The following is a 19443-nucleotide window of genomic DNA, read 5'->3' as shown; positions in this document are numbered from 1 at the left end:
AGTAATTATAGGTCCCCTGTGCCTCTCCACCCAGTTTCCCTCACTGGTTGCACCTTACGTCACTTGAGTACAATATCAACACAATACCAGTGTGATGCATGTGTATATTTCTGTGTCATTTATCACATGTGTAGATTCATGTGATCACCACCCCATTCACGATACAGAACTATTCCATCAACACAAAGATCTCTTTCATGTTATTATTGTCACCTCTCCTGCCACCATCCCTATCCCTTAGCAACCACTAATCTGTTATCCATGTCTGTGATTTTGTCATTACAAGAATGTTATGTAAATGGAATCATACAGTATGTGAGCTTTTCAGACTGTTTTTTTAAAAAGCCTATGCCATTGAGATCCATCCTGGTTGTTGCAGGTGTCAATAGTTCATTTATTTTTATTGCAAGGTAGTTTGTTTACTAATAGGGCATTTTGGTTGCTTTCCTGTTTTGGGCTATTACAAAGATTGTGTACTGTTTTTATGTGGACATAAATGTTTATTTACCCAGGATAAATGCACATAAGTGAATGTTTAGGTTTTTAAAAAACTGCTGAACTGTTTTCCGGGGTAGCTGTGCCATTGTACAAGCCCATGGGAAAAGTGTGAGAGATCTAGGTTCTCCGTACCTTCACCAGCAGTCGTTACTATTACCATTTTTTGCTTTAGCCATTGTGTAGCCTTCTAGTGATATCTCAGTTTGGTCTTAAATTCCGTTTCTTCAGTGTCTAGTGACGTAGAACATCTTTCCATGTGCTTAGTTGACATCCATATATCCTCATGAATGAAATGTCTCTTCATGTCTTTTGCTCATTTTCTAATTGGGTGATTTGTCTTTTTTTACAAGTATTTATTTTTATTTATTTATATTTTTATTTTTTAAATTTTATTTTATCAATATACAATGTCGTTGATTTTCTTGTCCCTTTACCAAATCCTCCCTCTCCCGCTTCTTTTTACTGTGGAGTTTTTAGAGCACTTTATATATTCTAGATATGAATCCTTTATCAGATATGTGGTTTATAAATTTCTCTCATTATGTAGGTTATCTTTTCATCACCTGTATTAGGACATTTCTGTTGCTTATAACAAAATACACAGATCTGAGTAATTAGTAAGAAAACAAAATTTATTGCTTACACTTTCTGAGGCTGAAAAGTCCAGAGTCCAGGGAAGCCATCTGGTGAACATCTTCTATGGTGGTGACTTTACAGCAATGCAGGGGTCTCTCATGGCAGGAAATGGCAAAGCAGAGAGAGAGAGAGAGACTCTCACATGCTCTCCTTCCAAAGCCCTCAGAACCATGCCCCTGACCACCATTATTAATCCATTCACTACTGCACGGTCCTACAATCTAATCGCCTCTTTAAGGCTCCACCTTTCAATTACCATAATAGGATCTCCCACCCACTTAACACTGTCACAGTGGGGATCAAATTTGGAGGGGACATGCAATCCAAGGCATTGCACCCTGGCCCCCCAAAACTCATGTTCTTTTCACATACAAATGCATTCATTTTGTCCCCAAAGTCTTAACTTGTTTCAACTCAAAAGTCCAAAGTTCAGGGTCCCATCTGTGAAATCAAAACAAGTTATCTTCTTCCAAGATACAATGGTGGGACACACAAAGGATGCATATCCCCATTCAAAAAGGGAGAAATAGGACAAAAGAAAGGGGTAACAGGTCCCAAACAAGACCAAAACCCAGCAGGGCAGACATTAAATCTTAAACCTGGCAAATCATGTACCTTGACTCCATGTTTGATGTCCTCTTCATCACCTTAATGGGACTTTTGCAAAACAAAAGTTGTAAATTTTGATGAAGTTCAGTTTATTGATTTTCAAAAATAGATCATTCTTTTGGTGTTATGTTCATCAATCGTCAAGTCTTGAAGATTTTCTCCCATGTTTTCTTCTAAACATTTTATAGTTTTATGATTTCCACTTAAATCTGTGATACATTTTGAGTTAACTTTTGTATAACTCATTTTTGGGGGAAATGTATGTCCTGCACCCTTCGTTGAAAGGGTTTTCCTTATTCCATTGAGTTGCTTTTGCATCTATGTCAAAAAATAATTGATCATACCTTGTATGCGACTATTCAGAGATTCTGGGTTCTGCCTCATTGATCTATGTATCTATTTCTCTGCCAGCACCACACCATCTTGATTATCTTAGCTATATAGTAAATGCTGAAATCAGATGGTGTGATTCCTCCTATTTTTTAAAAAATTGTCTTACCTGTTGTAGATCCTTTGACTTTCTTTATAAATTTTAGAATAATGTTTTCTATATATCTACAAAAAAATATTGCTGGCATTTGAATAGGAATTATGCTAAATCTGTGTATCAATTTTGGGAGAACTGATATATTTATTATATTGAATCTTCCAATCCATGAACATGGTATATCCCTCCATTTATCCAGGTCTTTGATTTTTTTCATCAGCATTTTGTAGTTTTTGGCATTCAATATTGTGTGTGTTTGTTACATTTACAGCTAATTAATTCATTTTTTGAGCAATTGTAAATGGTATTGTATTTTAAATTTCAGTTTCCTGGTGTTCAGTGCTAATAAATAAAAATGCCATCGATTTTTTTAAATTAATAGATTAATTTAGGGGAGTTTTACATTTACAGAAAAATCGAATGAAAAATACAGAGTTCCCATGCCACCACCTACACAGTTTCTCCTATTGTTAGCATCTTGCCTTAGAGAGGCACATTTGTTACAACTGATGAGCCAATATTGATACATTATTATTAACTAACATCCATAGTTTACGTGAGGGTTCACTCTTTGTGTTATACATTCTAAGAGTTTTGATAAATGTATAATGACATGAATCCACCACTATAGTATCATATAGAGTAATTTCACTACCCCCAAAATCTTCTGTACTCTGCTTATTTATCCTACTCTCCCTGCAACCCTTGGCAACCACTGTCTCCATAGTTTTGCCTTTTCCAGAATGTCATGTAGCTGAAATCACACAGCATGTAGCCTTTTCAGGTTGGCTTCTTTCACTTAGCAATATGCATTTAAGGTTTCTCCATGTCTTTTCATGGTTCAATAGTGCCTTTATTATGTTGAATAATATTCCTTTCTATGGATGTATCACAGTTTGTTTATGCACTCACCTATCGAAGGACATCTTGGTTGCTCCTAAGTTTTGACAATTATGAATAAAGCTGCTATAAACATTGATGTGCAGGTGTTTGGACGGCCATCAGTTTTCAACTCTGGGGTGAATACCAAGGAGGACAATTGCTGGATCGTATGGTAAGAGCATGCTTAGTTTTTAAAGAAACTGCCAAGCTGTCTTCCAAAGTGGCTGCACCGTTTTGCATTCCCTCCAGCCATGAATGAGAGAACCTGTTGCTCCAAATCCTCACCAGCATCTGGTGTTATCAGTGTTTTTGGACTTTAGCCATTCTAATAAGTATCTCACTGTTTTAATTTACAATTCCCTGAAGACATATAATGTTGAGTATCATTTCATACACTTATTTGCCATCTATATATCTTCTTTGGTGAGGTTTCTGTTCACATCTTTTGCCCATTTATTAATTGGATTGCTTGTTTTCTTATTGCTGAATTTTAGGTTTTTAAAAATATTTTGAATACTAGTCTTTTATTAGATATGCGTTTTGAAAGAGGTATTTTTTGCAGTCTGTGGCTTGTCTTTTCAGTCTTTTAATGGAGTCGTTCACAGAGCAGAAATTTTTAAATTTTAATACAGTCCAACTTGTCATTTTCTTCTTTCATGGACAGTGCTTTTGGTATTGTATCTAAAAAGTCATTGCCCAACTCAAGATCACCTAGATTTTCTCTTGTCTTCTAGGAGTTTTAAGTTTTCCATTTTATATTTAGCTCTGTGATTCATTCTGAGTTAAATTTTCTGGAAGGTGTAAGGTCTGTGTCTAGATTCATTATTTTGCATGTGGATATCCAATTGTTCCAGCATCATCATTGTAAAGATTGCTCTTCGTTCACTGAATTCCCTTTACTTCTTTGTCAGATTAGTTGAATATGTTTTTGTGGGCTCTTTTTGAGCTCTATATTCTGTTCCATTAATCTATTTATCTATTCTTTCACCAATACTACCATGTTTTTATTATTTTAGCTTCAGAGTAAATCTTGAAGTTGATTGTGTCAGCCCTTTTACTGTGTTCTTCCCCTTCTACAATTGATTTTTAAATGTTTGTCTTGTATCTTGCACACTAACATTAGTTCTAGGAGGTTTTGGAGATTTTCTACATAGACAATTGTGTCATCAGAAAAATGGGGCAATCTTCTTTCTTATTTGTATACTTTTTATTTCTTCTTCTTCTTCTTCTTTTTTTTACTTTTAGTATTATATTTTTGGGTTGATTTCTAGTTTTACTCCATTGTGGTCAAATAACACACTTCATATGATTTCAATTTTATTTTTAATTGATTGAGGTTTGTTTTATGGCCCAGGATATGGTCAATATTGGTATATATTCCTGGACGTTTGAAAAGAATGCATATTCTGTTGTTTGATAGAGTGTTCTATAAATGTTGATTAGATCCAGTTGGCTGATGGTGTTGTCTAGATTTTTATATACTTTCTAATTTCCTGTGTAGTTGTTCGATCAATTAAAGAGAGAGGGGCTTAAAAGTCTCAAGCTGTAATTGTGGATTTGTCTATTTCTCTTTTCATTTCTGTCAGTATTTGCTTCACATGTTGTATAGTTTTGTTTGTTTGTTTGTTTTGTTTTTGATGCATGCACATTTAAGATTGCCATGCCTTCCTGGTAGATTGACCTTTTTATCAGTATGTAATGTCCTTGGTAGTTTTCTTTGTAGTGAAGTCTACTTTACCTGATATTAATATGCCACTCCTGCATTCTTTTAATTAATATTTGCATGGTATACACTTTTCCATTCTTTACCTTCAGTTTACCTGTATCATTATTATTGAAGTGAGTATCTTAGAGACAGCATATAGTTGGGTGATGTTTTTCTTTCTAATACCTGATCTGGGAAGCTCTACATCTTAGTTTGTATATTTAGACCATTTATATCTAACATCATTATTGATATGTTAACGTTTAATTCTGCCATATTAATTTTTGTTTTCTGTTCTGTTTTTCATTTCTTTGTTTTCTTTTTCCTGCCTCCATATAAGTTATTTGAAAATTTTTAAGGATTTTTATTTATCTATAGTGTTTTTGAATCTCTTTGTATAACTCTTTGTATGACTTCTATAGTCATTGCTCTAGGTATTACATTATAAATTCATGTTATCACTGGTCTACTTGTGTTGACATTTACTAATAAAAGTGAAGGTAAAAGTTTACCTTCCTTTATGTCCCTTTACCCTCTGACAATTATAATTGCCTCCAAATTTTTTCCACATATATTGAGACCCACATATGATGTCTTACTTTTTTTTTTTTTAAAAACTTCAGTCATCAGGCCTATTTTTTCTCTGTCATTCAGCTGTCATTTCAGACTGGGTAATTTGATACTTTGAAACTTCAAGATAGAATAATGAAGTTCACTGATTGTTTCCTCTGTCCCCTTCATTCTGCTGTAAAACACATCCATTGGGTTTTTTATTTTGATTACTGTATCTTCTAATTCTGAAATTTCCATTTGGTTCTTCTTTATTCTATTTATTTATTTATTTATTTATTTAATTTATTCTTTTCATTTGATTCAAGCACTTCTATATTTGCTATTGAAACATTTTTTATCATGGCTGCTTTAAAATTCTGATCAGGGCTGACTGGTTAGCTCAGTTGATTAGAGCATGGTGCAGATATCACCAAGGTTCAGGGCTCAATCTTTGTATTGGCTAACCAGCAGAAATAAATGAATAAATAAAATAAAATGAAATAAAATCCTCATCAGATAATCTCTACCATCTAAACTCATCTACTATCTCTCTCATCTTGACATTGGTGTCTATTGACTGTCCTTTTTCAATGAAGTTGTGATTTTTTGGGTTCTCAATATTACTAGTGTTTTTTTATTGAAACCTAAACTTTCAGAATATTATGTTATAAGAACAATGTAGCAAAACTTTTGACCCAATGTTTTGCCTTCTCAATTTCTTATCAGGCTCACCACCACATTTCATATCATTCATAAATGATAAACTTTAGTACTACTTGAATTCCAGTGCTGGCATAAGGAATTTGACCCAATGAAATTATCAACAGTTGGAGCCATAAAATGCTCAGAGGCACCATTGTAATTCCTTCTTAGCTATTTATTTATATTTTTGTTTGTTCTGTCTGTTTATTAATACCTGCTAACATGTTGATAATTCATTAAAAAAGAAAAATAATTTTTATTTGTTATTTTATAAAAGTCACTAATACCACAAGAAAAATGACTATTTCAAATTTTTTTTTTACTACAAATTAAATTAAATGATGGGAACATATATGGGACTTGTATTATATGCAATTGTTGTGCTGGCCCACCTATTTTATTTTTTATGTATTACCCCTTTGAATCTTAATGACTGCCTTGTGAGGTAGGATTTATTGCTGCCATTTGAAAGCCAAGGAAACTGAGAGGATTTAGGTGTTTCAACCCAAAGATCATGCTCTTCAGTGAGCTGCCTCCATTTCCACAAATTTCTCTGTAATCAACTTCTTGATAACTGTATTAGTCTGCTTCTGTTGCTTATAACAAAATACCTGGAACTGGGTAATTTGCAGGAAAATGAAATTTATTGCTTATAGTTTCAGAGGCTGGAAAGTCCAAAGTCCAGGGTGAGGGTCTTCTTTGATGGTGGCTTTACAGCAATGTGGGGACCTCACATGGCAGAAAATAGCTGAGCAGAAAGAGAAAGAGACTTTGTTTTGGTCTCCTTTTAAAGCCCTCAGAGCCACATCCATGACCTAGGGCTCAGTCCTCAGAATCTAATCACCTCTTCAAGGCCCCACCTTTCAATTATCATAATAGGATTTCCCACCCTCAACAGTTACAGTGGGGATTAAGCTTCAATGAGATTGGGAGACATAATTCAATCCACTGCAATAACATTATAGAGAAAATTGTGTCTTGTGTTCCTCATAACCAATATGCACTTTAAAACAAAATCTATTTGTTAATTAGAGAAGATTTGGAAAGTTCTACTACTTTACTTTTTAGCTTTGGTATAGTGAGTCAGTATCAGTTTTTCTTTTCCTATTCACTGCTCTTCACCAACAAACTAAAGTGACTTTTAAATATAGTTATTTTTACATTTGATTGATTTTTATCAGGTGCTTTTCCTAGTACCCAAATTCATTGCTTTAAGTCTGCCCATGGCCAACACCAAGGCTATTATTTACATCAATAGATACTTGATTTAAAATTGTTAAGGAAAGAGAAACAATTTTATGTAGAGCAAAGCGTTAACTTGTTTCCAGAGCAACAGCTGTTGTTATGCAATATGGAGGGTATTTGCTGAAACAGCTTGCTATGTTGAGTAGCCAGAGAGGGAAGTCATCCAATGATGTATCCTATCACCGCAAATAACTAAGTAAAACTAGCCTCCTATTAAACCATGTACGTAGTAGCTATGGGAATACTACGTTTGATTTGTGCAATGATTTTCTGCTTAAAATAGGCAATTTTAGAAGGCTGGTCCTTTCAAGTGAAGACTTGGAAGTTTGATATATGCAGTTCATTATTGAAGTGAAATATTGACAATCTGCATGCTGAGACTCTAAGCACAAGAGTCAGAGGTGACCTCAGAGCTGCTGGTTCTACCTTTTCCTAGAGAAGCAAGCAGAAAACCAGGGAGGCTGGTTAAGTGATCTGCTTCTAAAGAACACATGGTAAATAGTCGTTAGTGAGAAGAACTCAAGGTGCCAATAGAAGTTCCCACCACTTTTCTTCAGCTTCATCCCCCGAAGAGACCAAGTCAATGAAAGGTGCCCAAGGAACATTTTGCTAGTGTACTTAGTGAATGCTGACTTTGAACACCAAAGATCATGTTTCTTTCTAAGTGGTGGAAATGTGACTCTCAGTCTGTCTGTGAATAAGCAGAGTGTGAGAGTTTGTTGCAGAGTAAACGAGGCACGCTTGCCCTGCCAGAGATGCCAGTGGTGTCCCAGCTGTCTTGTCTGTCCCAACGCAGCACCCCTCTTGCTCTGGCTGTGCTGACACTCCTCGCATGCGCGCTTCCCATCCCAGCCTTGCCAGGTCTCGCTTCTGAACTGACCAGCTATTTTTCTGAGGCATTTGCTGCCAGCACAGCCCTCCCACCTCAGCAGCTGATAGCTACTCTCATCTCTCTATCTTTATTTTCTTCCTAGAAATGTTTTTGCTTCTTTCCCTTTTTATTTTAATTTCTTGATAGGGTCTCTTTGCTCATTTCCTTTGCCCTACCAGGTGGGCTAGTTTCCATGAAGTATTGCCAGTTTTTTTTTGTTTTTGGTGACTTTTTCTCTTTAGAAAAAAAAAAATCAGGGTAATATACATTTCTGTAAGAAAGGAAAGGGAGTATGTGTTTTTCTGCCTTTTCTTTTGTCTATTTTTTCTCACCAAAAACACCTTCCTCCCCACCCCAACCAGAGTATGAACTTTTTATCAGTGGTTTTGGTCCTTAGAGTTGGAAGCTCCAGGTGGATAAAAAGCCAATTTTAAGTTAATCAGTGGTTTTTCATATTTGTATGGAAAGTTCACACAACTCAGGCCAAAATGCCCCATTGGAAAATAACCACATCTGACAAGGACTATATGAGGTGTCTCCCGCTTGCTGCCTCCAGCCGCTTCCCCGGCACCAAAGCTTTTCACTGATCTGCACCTTCACACTGAGCTCCTTGCAAGCAACTCTCCAGTCCCCTCCTTGCTGTCCTTTATGCTTTCTGCTCTGGCTGGTTCCGCTCTTTACTTTAAGAATCACCTCCCCCAAGAAGCCTTATGCAATGTGCTAAGACTGGCTCAAGCACACTTGCTCTATCCCTGTGTAACATCCATCTATACTTTCACCTTGCACTTCCACAGCTGATTGCCATCTGATTGTGTGTTTCTCTCCTCTTAGGTCATGTGGTGGGACATATTGCACTTTTTCCATGTTGTATCACCAGTAAGTGTTTCCCTAACACAGTACCTGATACAACATAGACTTTCAATCAGTGTCTGAGCATTGGGTAAATGAAAGCATGGAATTAAATTTAGTTGTTAATCCCTTCTTTTGTGGGTGTCTTATGATACAAATAGAGGGGGAAATATCAAATCATTTTAGCTCCATGTAATTCCTAAACTAACTCTTCTGATGTAAAAATGGTAGAAATTACTTTTAAGTCACACCCGTAAGAGGATGATTCCTGGGTATGTAATAGCAAAGTAATAAAAGACCCTAAGATTCCCTGGATAAATGTGATTTCTAGGATTTTAGAGATCTGTAGAGGCAAATCATCTGAAAGACAGGAAAATGAGGACTCGGGGGTCCTAAAATACTTAGAATAGAATACCTACAACTAAGTAAGTAAACCTTTGCTGTAATTATTTCCTATTATCTGTACAAAAGCTTTGGGCAAGCAGATTCCAATGTAATGTTCATAAAAAGTATATGAATAAAATGTCCTTAAAAATGTTCCTTTCATGGCTTAATATAAAGGAGAATAAGTTTTTGCAGGTGTAGGTCAGATTTTTTTCTTAAGGGATGGGTGAGTGAGGAAATTTTTCTCTTCTGGCATTTTTAGAGCTGGGCAGGAACACTTACGGGAATCCCTGATGTTCTTGGTTCGTTTTCGAGCACTGCTGTTCAGGTGCATGAAAAGATGATTACACAATCCTCAGTGCTCTTCTGAGGACCCAGGTGTTACCATCTGATCACTTGATTCCTCAGCTTCTCTTTTTCAATTGCCTTTTTCTCCCTGGCAGGGATTTAGGTGATAAATACTGTCCAACCATTGTGGTAATGGGTCAAGACTGTGGATTCATTTCTATTTTGAGTCAGTTCATTTCACTTTGCTCCATGGCCGTTGAATATACCATTAACCTTGAGATTACAGTGGGGATTGAGTGATACATTATTGATTATTATATTTCATTGAGCATCTATTGTATGCTGAGCATAAAACTTCCACTAGGCTTAGAAAGATGAGCAAGACTGAGTCTCTTCCCTGGAAGAGATCACAGTCAAGAGTGGAGGTGAGTGTGTAAAGAGATGATGTCAACACAGAGTGCTCAGTCCAGTGACCAGCAAGTGTCTAGAACACCGCACCCTCTTTCGAACCTCCTAATTGCACTATAAAATAGGTATTGTTATTAGCACATTTTAAGGAAGGAAATTGAGGCATGGAGAAGCAAGGTATCTTGCCCTCGGTCACACAACTGGTAAGAGGTATTCTAACTCTTGAGTCTGTATATATTCCTAGTGATTCTCCACTCTCCTGCCTTTTAGTGGAGATCTGATCCTGATGGATAACTTGTGTCCGTGATTTGGGCTGCTATAACAAAATACCACGGTCTTGGAGGCTTAAACAACAGGCATTTATTTTGAACAGTTCTGGAGGCTGAAAGTCCAAGATCAGGGTGCCAGTATGAATGGGTTCTGGAGAGGGCCCTCTTCAGGGATATAGTTGGCTGCCTTCTTGGTGTGTCCTATGGCAGAGAGAGAATGATCTCTCTCTCTCTTCCTCTTCTTATAAAGTCACTAAAACCATCACGAGGGCCCCACCCTCATGACCTCATCTAAACCTATTTACTTTCCCAAGGTCCCATGTCTAAATTGAGAGTTAAAGCTTTGATGGATCAGTGCCAATGTATTTGAAAAACAGAACAAAATAGAGAATAACGGTAGCTGAGACTCCAGATCGCCCTGGATTAAAATCTTGATCTTGTCATTTACTGGCTGTTTAATTTTTTGAATGTTATTTAACCTCTCTGAGCCTCATCTGTAAAACACAAAATAGGGATTGCTGTAATGTCAGAGGTAAGAATACCTGTGAAGCCTCAGCTGCCATGTGGAGGGCAGTGCCTTCTCAATAAAAGTGGCATCTCAGAGAGTTGGTGGCTCTTAACCTGACTGCATAGCACAATCTCCTAGTGGGCTTTAAAAATGACTGATGTTGGTACCCAGTCTCAGAGGCTGTCATTCAGTTGGTCTGTTTGGAATCCTGGCATGGGTATCATGTTAGAGCTGTCCACGTGGCTCTGATGTGTGGGCAGACATGGGTGCCACTGATGCCTCCTCCAAGGCAGCAGGGGACAGGGGAGGAGACCTGAGCTGGAGGTTAAGCCCTGGGAACTCACCTGGTCCCCTGGATAGGGCGTGAGTGGCTTTGAACATATCACTTCTTTTCCTCACCGCTGTGACTTCGAGGATTCTGTCTGCTACTGCTATGAGTCGCGTTTTACTGTTCCTCCTCTTCCGACAGCCACCACTCCTCCTCCGACAGCCACCACGCCTCCTCCGACAGCCACCACTCCTCCTGCCTCTGACACTGGAAAGCCACCTTTCCAGTGCCCGGGAAGCCTCCCTGGCTATGGTGTGAGCTCATTAGCAGGAGCAAACAGGATAACGAACAGGGAAGTGCTCTCAAACCTGGAAAGCTCTGCACTGTGTGAAGAAACCCATGCTCCTCCTGCTTCAAGGACTTTCCCAAGGTCACAGAGTGTAAAGCGGGGCCCTGCTCCTCCTGCGCAGTGTGCTCCTTCTCTCTCAGCTTTTTCTTCTCTAGCCAGTGTTTATAGCAGGGAGGTAAATAAACTCCATGAGGGCTCCCAGTGATCCTTTTTCCTGAAAAAAGTCAATGAGCCCTGCCGAGCACTTGACTTGGCATGTCCTCAATTCTGAAGTTCGGATGCGGACATACTGTACAGCCCGTCCTTCTGCTTTGGTGCAGGCACTACTGTATTTTTAGACCTGCCCGGCACTGCCAAGACAAGTGGTGTCTGGAGACGAAGGACAAGCTTGCTGGCCTGCACAGCAGAAGCGTGTTGCCTAAAGCTATGGCAGCACATGCCAGAGGCCCTCATTTCCTGTGCGAGGGAGGGGGTGGGGGTGGCGTGTTTTGTTTTGGCTTCATTTAAAACGTTTTATAGCACTTCACACTGCGTGTGCTTAAGGATGTGTCGAAACATAGGATTAGCTTTATGAACTAGCTTTGTGGGTGTCTGAGGCAATATAACAAGTTTTGAAAAACGGATAACACTTTAGTTTATCTTTAGGCTGCAGATAAAATATTGACATTTTTATATGTACAACAAAATCACGTATCAAAACATTACAAATTTGAATTGTGATCATCTGGGTTGACTCTTTCCTCTATACTCTGTATGAAAGAAGGTTTGTTGTATGAATTATGACATTATGCAAAATCAAGAGGAAATTTGTTAATATCTTAGCAGAACAAACTGTTTTGGCATAAAAATGAAAAGCTGTAAAGACACCCTTTATTCCTGCTGGCTTCTCACCCCCTGTAACAACAGTAATACCAAAGCTCATTTCACCTCTGTCTGGACCTTAGGATCGCTCTGGGCCAGCAGCCCTCAGTTCCCTGTGAGGTTGCAGCAACAGCGACCTCACTAGTTTTCCTTGTCCTATCCTTTTCTAGGCAATTCATTCTCCAGTTACAGAGTGTTGTGCCCGTACCAGTTTGATTGCTACCTCTGATTAATGACCTCAGTGACTCCCAAGCACCAGTATGACAAGGGACCAGCTCTCTGGAATGGCATGCAGGCATCAATCACCTTTCCAGTTTCCTCAGTTTCTCTTTCCTACATCCACCAGGGTGGTGGACACACGGAACTGCTTCCTGTACCATCTTCCATGGAACTCTTTCCTACTCTGATTGCAATGACTTTGCTCCTGTCCTCCACCTCAGGAAATCCCAGCAAACATAAAGACCCAGCACAGTACGGCTTTTCTCACTGCAACCCAGCACTGAGTAGTGGCCTCTCTGTGTGGTAGTCCATGGGGCAGCAGGGGATCCATGAACACCTTTAGTAGGGCACTGATCACACCATGTTAAACTTACTTGTGCTCCCCCTGCCAGAATGAATTCATGAGGACAAGGATTGTGTCTTACTCTAGCAGTTGTTGGTGCTTTGCATGTGGACAGCCCTTGGCATATGCTTGCTAAATGAAGGGGTTTCTGGTTGTCAGCCACACATGCATTTGCTGAGCAAGCCTGGCAGGGCGGCTCCTAAGGTCCCTGGTGAGGCACCAGTATGAGTTATTGAATACATGTGAGTGGCTTGGCATGGACTTACTCTAAAAGCTTAAAGCTTCAGGCTGCTTTTGCCCATTGTCTACATTAATGAGGTTTTAGTGTGTTTTTACTATATTCCTACTACCAAAAAGATACCATTGGGTTTTATTTTTCTAACCTTTTACGTGGGATTCAAAACAGAGGCCCATTGTGCCATTAGCTTCCCATCTGTGGTAATCTGCACACAGACACACACACACATGCACAGACATACGGACACACAGGCACACTTACACAAACACACACACTGGCATATGCATGCATATTAGTGTGCATAATTAACAGTCCATTTTAGTTCATGGCTTTCACAGTCATGTGTAGGTTGGGGTAATTTTTATGTTTTCTCTGTGAAAGATTCTTAACAGTTGTTTCCCTACACTTCCCACTTATGACACTTTGGAATTTGACCTTTCAGATATACCCTAGATAAGAGTTCCTTTGACATATGTTTAAATCTGAAATTTGAATTTGCAATGCAGTTAATTCCTTTTATATTATGTATTTTTTATGAGTAAAACATAGACATCATCAACATAGTTTTGCATTCCGTGTACACTCATACTTAACAAGCTATGTAATCTCTAATGACTTGATGCCTTTTTCTCTATAAATAAACAGAATACTCCTCAAACAAAAATTAGAAAATACTGTGTGTAAGGGAAAATATCATAAAAATATGTAATGGTATAAAGAATATGTGGGTATCATATTTCAGTGCACTCTGGGCTGATAATTTTCAATCTAGAGCTACTAGAATGAAGTTACTAAGGAAATTGCTAATGAAAGGGTAAAAGTTTAATCTGTTTGGTAAATGAGCTGTGCACTCTAGAAGAACCGTCTAGGTGGCATCTGCTGTTAGACTGATTACCATCCGGTCTCCTCAGCTCAGCATCCAGCTAAGGAGAACTTTGTTAGGTCAAGTCACCAATTTATTTAAAATCAACAGAACTTAATTTCTTTGAAAACAGTTTTTAATTCTGCCTTTTCACTGATTCAGATGAAGCTCTAATGAATCTAAACTGTGATGATATAGATTACATGCAAATCTACATTGTAAATCTTGCTTCATGTTCAAATAGGAATTAATAGAAGTTCAATATTGTTCAAATTAAACATTGAATTGTATTTAATGGGACAAGTGGATTTTTAGAGCTGATTTCACTAGGCACAATCCAAAATCTTCAAAGAGAAGGCTTTACAGGCTTATATAAGGAACAGGAAAATGAACTCAGTTTTCTCTGCAATACATTCAGGATCTAAGAATCTGAAGCAATATAAACCACTAAACGAACAAAAATATCCCCTCCCCAATTTTATAGTTATAAAGTTATATAAATATGCCATATCTATAAAATTATATAAATACACCATATAAACTAGAAGCCTGGGACAGGCGTTCAGTTTTAATTTACAGGTGTGTGTATATTTATTTTTAGTATATAGCTGTGTGTAATATGTAGGTGTGTGTGTGTGTGTGTGTGTGTGTGTGTGTGTGTGTGTGTGTGTGTATGTATGAATTGAAAGCTAGTCCCCATCTTAGATCCATAAGATTAGAAGATATCTGTTAGGTCAACTGCATGGTCGACAAGACCATTTTATTGTAAGGTGCAATAATCAGCTAAACAAACAGGAAGTTCCCAGAAATTTTGTAATATCCTTGAAGTTATGCACTTTTAGATGTTAGAAGCATAGGCAGAAAAATAAAACACAGGATGACAACACTAAGGAATCTTACTTGGAGGCTATCTCTGTATGGTCAAAAACTCTCCAGGCAGCCAGAGCCCCTCTCTCCACTTCCTTGAATACCTGCATCTGCCTTTTACATGCTGCATCTGCCTTTTACAACAGATTCAGCATCAAAAGTCAGGCTATTTTGCTCGGGCAAATGAAAGGGCAGGAACCCGTAGATTTCAGGAGAGACAGCAGCTGTGAGGGGCATTTATTCCCCATGTGTCTTGCTCTCTCTTCCTCCTCTACCTGACCGTTTTCCCACTTTCTCACACTGCTCGGCTTCTCTCTTTGCTGAGGTGCATCCTGCTCCCCCTGCCCTCTCTGTGGCCTGATTCCCTAGCCCTGGGCTCGTGTATGGCTTTGGCTCACCCTGGCTCTTCTGGACCCAGCTGCACCAGCGCTTTCTTGAGCTTCACCTCTGCTGCTCCTTACCTCACTTTTCCAGTTTTCCTCTTTTCAAGGGATCACTCTAATTATTTCAACTCATCTTTTCAATCTGTAGAACAGAGGTCACCATGTATTGGCTGTCTTTGTGTTAAGTGTCTGCTCCTATTTAATTATGTTTTAGGTATTTAGAAGCAGAGTCACATGATATAAAACATGACCAGTGCCTTCTTGGAAGGTTAATGAACAGGGAAATTTCCCATGAGAGACAGTATGAGAACTTCGTGGAACTTCATGTATTGGCACTTGGCTTTACCCAAACACCACTTTTGTACTGCATCTAAGCTGGAATTTAAAGGGATTTCCTGACCTCAATGGCACATAAAAAACAGTGTACAAAGCCTTTCTGAGGGAAGTAATTCACATTCCTATTGCTGAACACGATACCACGTGCTGTGCAGTAGTAATGCAATTTTAAGAATAACAGCAATAAAAAGCTAGCACAAAATAAATGCCATTCATTGGTCTCTAAACTACACCACACACTTCACATACATTATGAATAATGACTTCAATAGCTCTAAAGGATGGATAGAGGCATCCCTACCTTATAGAAGAAGAGACAGTTTCAGGAAGCTTTAGTAACTGGCCCACGGGTACACAGCAAGAAAGTGGAAAATATTTGGGTCACTCTGATTCCAAAACCTACATTTTTCTGCTGTATTATGCTAACAATTTTTTTTTAATTTTAACAGTAAAATATATATTTTTTAAAAATTTAGAGGAGAAAAATGGTCTCCTATATTTGCACCGACACTAACCATTTCTGTTTCTCTTCCTTTATTTCTGAGGTTTCAAGTGTGCTCTGGTGTTATTTCCCTTTAGTCTAAAGAATTTCCTTTAGCATTTCTTGTAGAATAGGCCTCCTGGTGACAAATTCTGTTTCTCTCCTTTACACATGGCTTTATTTTACCCTTATTTCTCTAAGACATTTTCACTAGATTTGGAAAGGTCTTTCCTTTCAGCAGCTTAAAAATGTTGTTCCACTGTGCTTTGGCCTCCATCATCCTGATGAGAAATTTGCAGTCATTGGCATTGCTGCTCCCCTGTATGTAATATGTCATATTTTTTTCTCTGGCTGCTTTCAATACTTTTTTTGTCTATAGTTTTCAGTAATTTTATTATGATGATCCTGGGCTGATTTCTTTGAATTTATCCTCTTTAGAGTTTGCTGAATTTTCTATACCTGTAAATTCACCTTTCACTACTTTTGGGAAATTTTCAGGCATTATTTTTATATGTGTTCTTCTATACCAGTATCTTTTCCCTCTGCTTTAGGCACTTCAATGACACAAATGTGAGAACTTTTGATATTATTCCACAAGTCTCCAAAACTTCATCCATTTTACTCTCCATTTTTCTTCTCTTTCTGTTCCTCATGTTGGATAATTTCTATTGTTCTACCTTCAAGTTCACTTACTCTTTTATCTCTCATCTCTGTTGTGCTATTGAACCGATCTCATAAATTTTTAAATTTCAGATATTGTATTTCCAATTCTAAAAACTCAATTTAGTTTTTTTCTTGTTGTTGTTGTTGTTGTTATAGACTCTATTTCTCTCCCAAGGATTTCTCCCTTTCAATTCATTTTGATAGTATTCATCTAAGTTCACAGAAAATGCTTCTAATATCTGCTTCAAAGTGTGTCTCATAATTTACACATCTGAATCATCTTTGGGTTGGCACCTACTGATTGCCTGTTCCTTGAAAATTGGTCAGATTTTCATATTGTTGGCATAACAAGTAATTTTAGGTTGTATCCTGGACATTTTGAATATTACATTGTCAGACTTTGCATACTGTAAAAATTCTCTGGAGAATATTGATATGTTGTTGTTTTAACAGGCAATCAACCTGTTCATTCTGTCATTATTTTCTGTGATGGCAGTTTTAATATCAATTCAGTTTTAAGAGTTTTTGCTATGCTATTATTAGTGTCATGCACCCTGGGACATGCACCACTCAGGGCTTGCTATTTGGGTGGTTTTTATACTGTAATTCAGTTCTCAATGCCTTTGCTATCCTATTTTCTGTGCATTTGCAACTTGGGGGTGAGCTTGGTACTTGTTTAGGTTTGAACACAGAATTTTAGATTCTCTCTCTAGATATTTCCTCTGTAGGATTTCCTTCACACACTCTGGCTTCCCCTTCCCTAGTTTCTCTGGCCAGAACAGGTGGTTTCTGTTAAAGTTATAGCCTCTTGTGCTGTGGCAAAGTTCTATGCAATAGTGCCACACAGCAAAGCAGCAAGAGAAAAGGGAAAAAATATAACAGTGATTCCCCCCTGCCTTTGCACAAATTAGGCCCCTTTTTCTGTTACCACTGTCAAGAGGATTGAGTCATCTTTTGGGATCTTAAGTTCCCATACTTCCACTGGGGTAGCAGTGAGTGCAGATCTATGTTTGAAGCTGACCTGGAGGCAGGACTAGGGGAATTAAAAAAATGGGTATTTTTCCCCACTCTGGCTTGCAGGCCAGAAAGAATGAGGATTTTCTCCCTTTTTTGATCTCCAGCCAGGATGATGAACTTCACTAGGGTTTTTTGCTATTTGCACATTTTACACAATTCCCAATTTGACTTGCATTCAGGCCAAATCTGGGAGGAGAAATAAAAGAAGAAAACCCAGAAAACTCTTTGCAGTGAGTTTATTTTTCTTTAGGGTTTGACTTCTCTCCTCAATCCACTTGCAATTGTTTGCTTTTCAGAGTCCTCAGACAGTTGCTTGTCATACTCATCCCACTGTAGGTGTGATCAGGGGCATGAGAGAAGGGGCTTCTTAGTCCCTGGACTGCCTCTTCCTAATGTTTACAGCTCTAGCACTTGGTGTAGAACCCGCCATGTGATAGACAACCCCATCGTTTTTGTAAATGAAGTGAATGAAAATGTAAAATATGAGACTCACCAATTATCTAGCAAACTGTGATAGGACATAAATAGCAAATATTTGGCCCACAGTCTGTCACTCTTACTTCCCACCCTCAACGTTGGTATCAGTATTTCTTCACTGCTCTGCTCCCTGCTGAGCCTAAATAACAATCTCAGAATCCTTCCTAACACAGCAAGCCTAAAAGCTATGGCCAAGTGGTCAACACTGGCGTGTGAGGTGAAAACCTACTTTTTACTCCTGTCTTCAGGGCTTAGCTATTCACACAAAAATTCCAGCCTTCCTTTTTCATTTAATTCCAGTGATGCCTTTTCTCAAACTGCCATCTTCCCATCCTTTTTTCTCTAAGATTCCAGTCGATTGGTATATTTCTTCTTGGCCTTGCAGGCTTGTTGAAAAAAAAAAAGTTTTCTTTGCCATCTTATCAAGTTTCCATATTTTCTTAAAATATTATAATTTAAATAATATGTTTCACTGAGCTTTCGCCCATTTACACCAACAAGAATTTATTATAGTGTTTTAGCCTTTGGGAAATGATGAATTTGTTTAATAGATTGGTAATTATCCAGCTCAAAAATCATTATTATAATTCATTTTTATTTGATTACTGCATATCCCCAAACCCACAATCCATTTATCACCAGCTGCATCCATTAATCCAGCCTTGCTTGTCCTTGACTAAAGACTCCTGTACTTCTCGTTGTGGATTTTTCAAAGTACAGATATTAATAGAAAGTGAAATGTCTTAAATATATCTGATTTAAAATCTCAGATTTGCTTGGAAAGCACAGTTATATAAACTTTTTTAAAAAAAATAGTTTTGATTAAAAAAAAAAATCCAAAAAAAAAAAATAGTTTTGCTTGCCGTTCTTAATTGCTTTAGACAATTTTCCAATAGAACCACAATCTAAAGAGAAGTGAACTTTTTTGTTAGGGCTTTGGGGTGATCATTATCAGCTTCTAAGGGATCACTATGGTACAAAGGCATCTTAACAGGAGAGAGAGGCAGTGTTTGTAAATAATTTGAATGCCTTTTTATGTCTTTGGACATTTGGCGTGGAACTGTGGGCTTGCTCAAGAGAATTCTTTCTAGAACTTTAGGTGTTTCCACTTTTAAAATGGAAAATCTGGTCAGAAAAGTGAGCTGCCTTAATATATTAAGTATGCATGTGGTCCAAATATGGAGCA

The 19443-nt window shown here is 38.0% G+C and overlaps 1 protein-coding gene across 1 annotated transcript in view; it reads left to right on the top strand.

Moving 5' to 3' along the window:
* TMEM182 (transmembrane protein 182) overlaps nt 1–19443 on the top strand; it is a 49530-nt gene that overhangs the window by 12042 nt on the left and 18045 nt on the right. The gene's annotated exons all lie outside the window — the stretch shown is intronic.

This window comes from Cynocephalus volans, chromosome 14 (genome assembly GCF_027409185.1).
Source record: "Cynocephalus volans isolate mCynVol1 chromosome 14, mCynVol1.pri, whole genome shotgun sequence".
NCBI lineage: Eukaryota > Metazoa > Chordata > Mammalia > Dermoptera > Cynocephalidae > Cynocephalus > Cynocephalus volans.
This window is presented reverse-complemented; position numbering and strand designations above follow the sequence as displayed.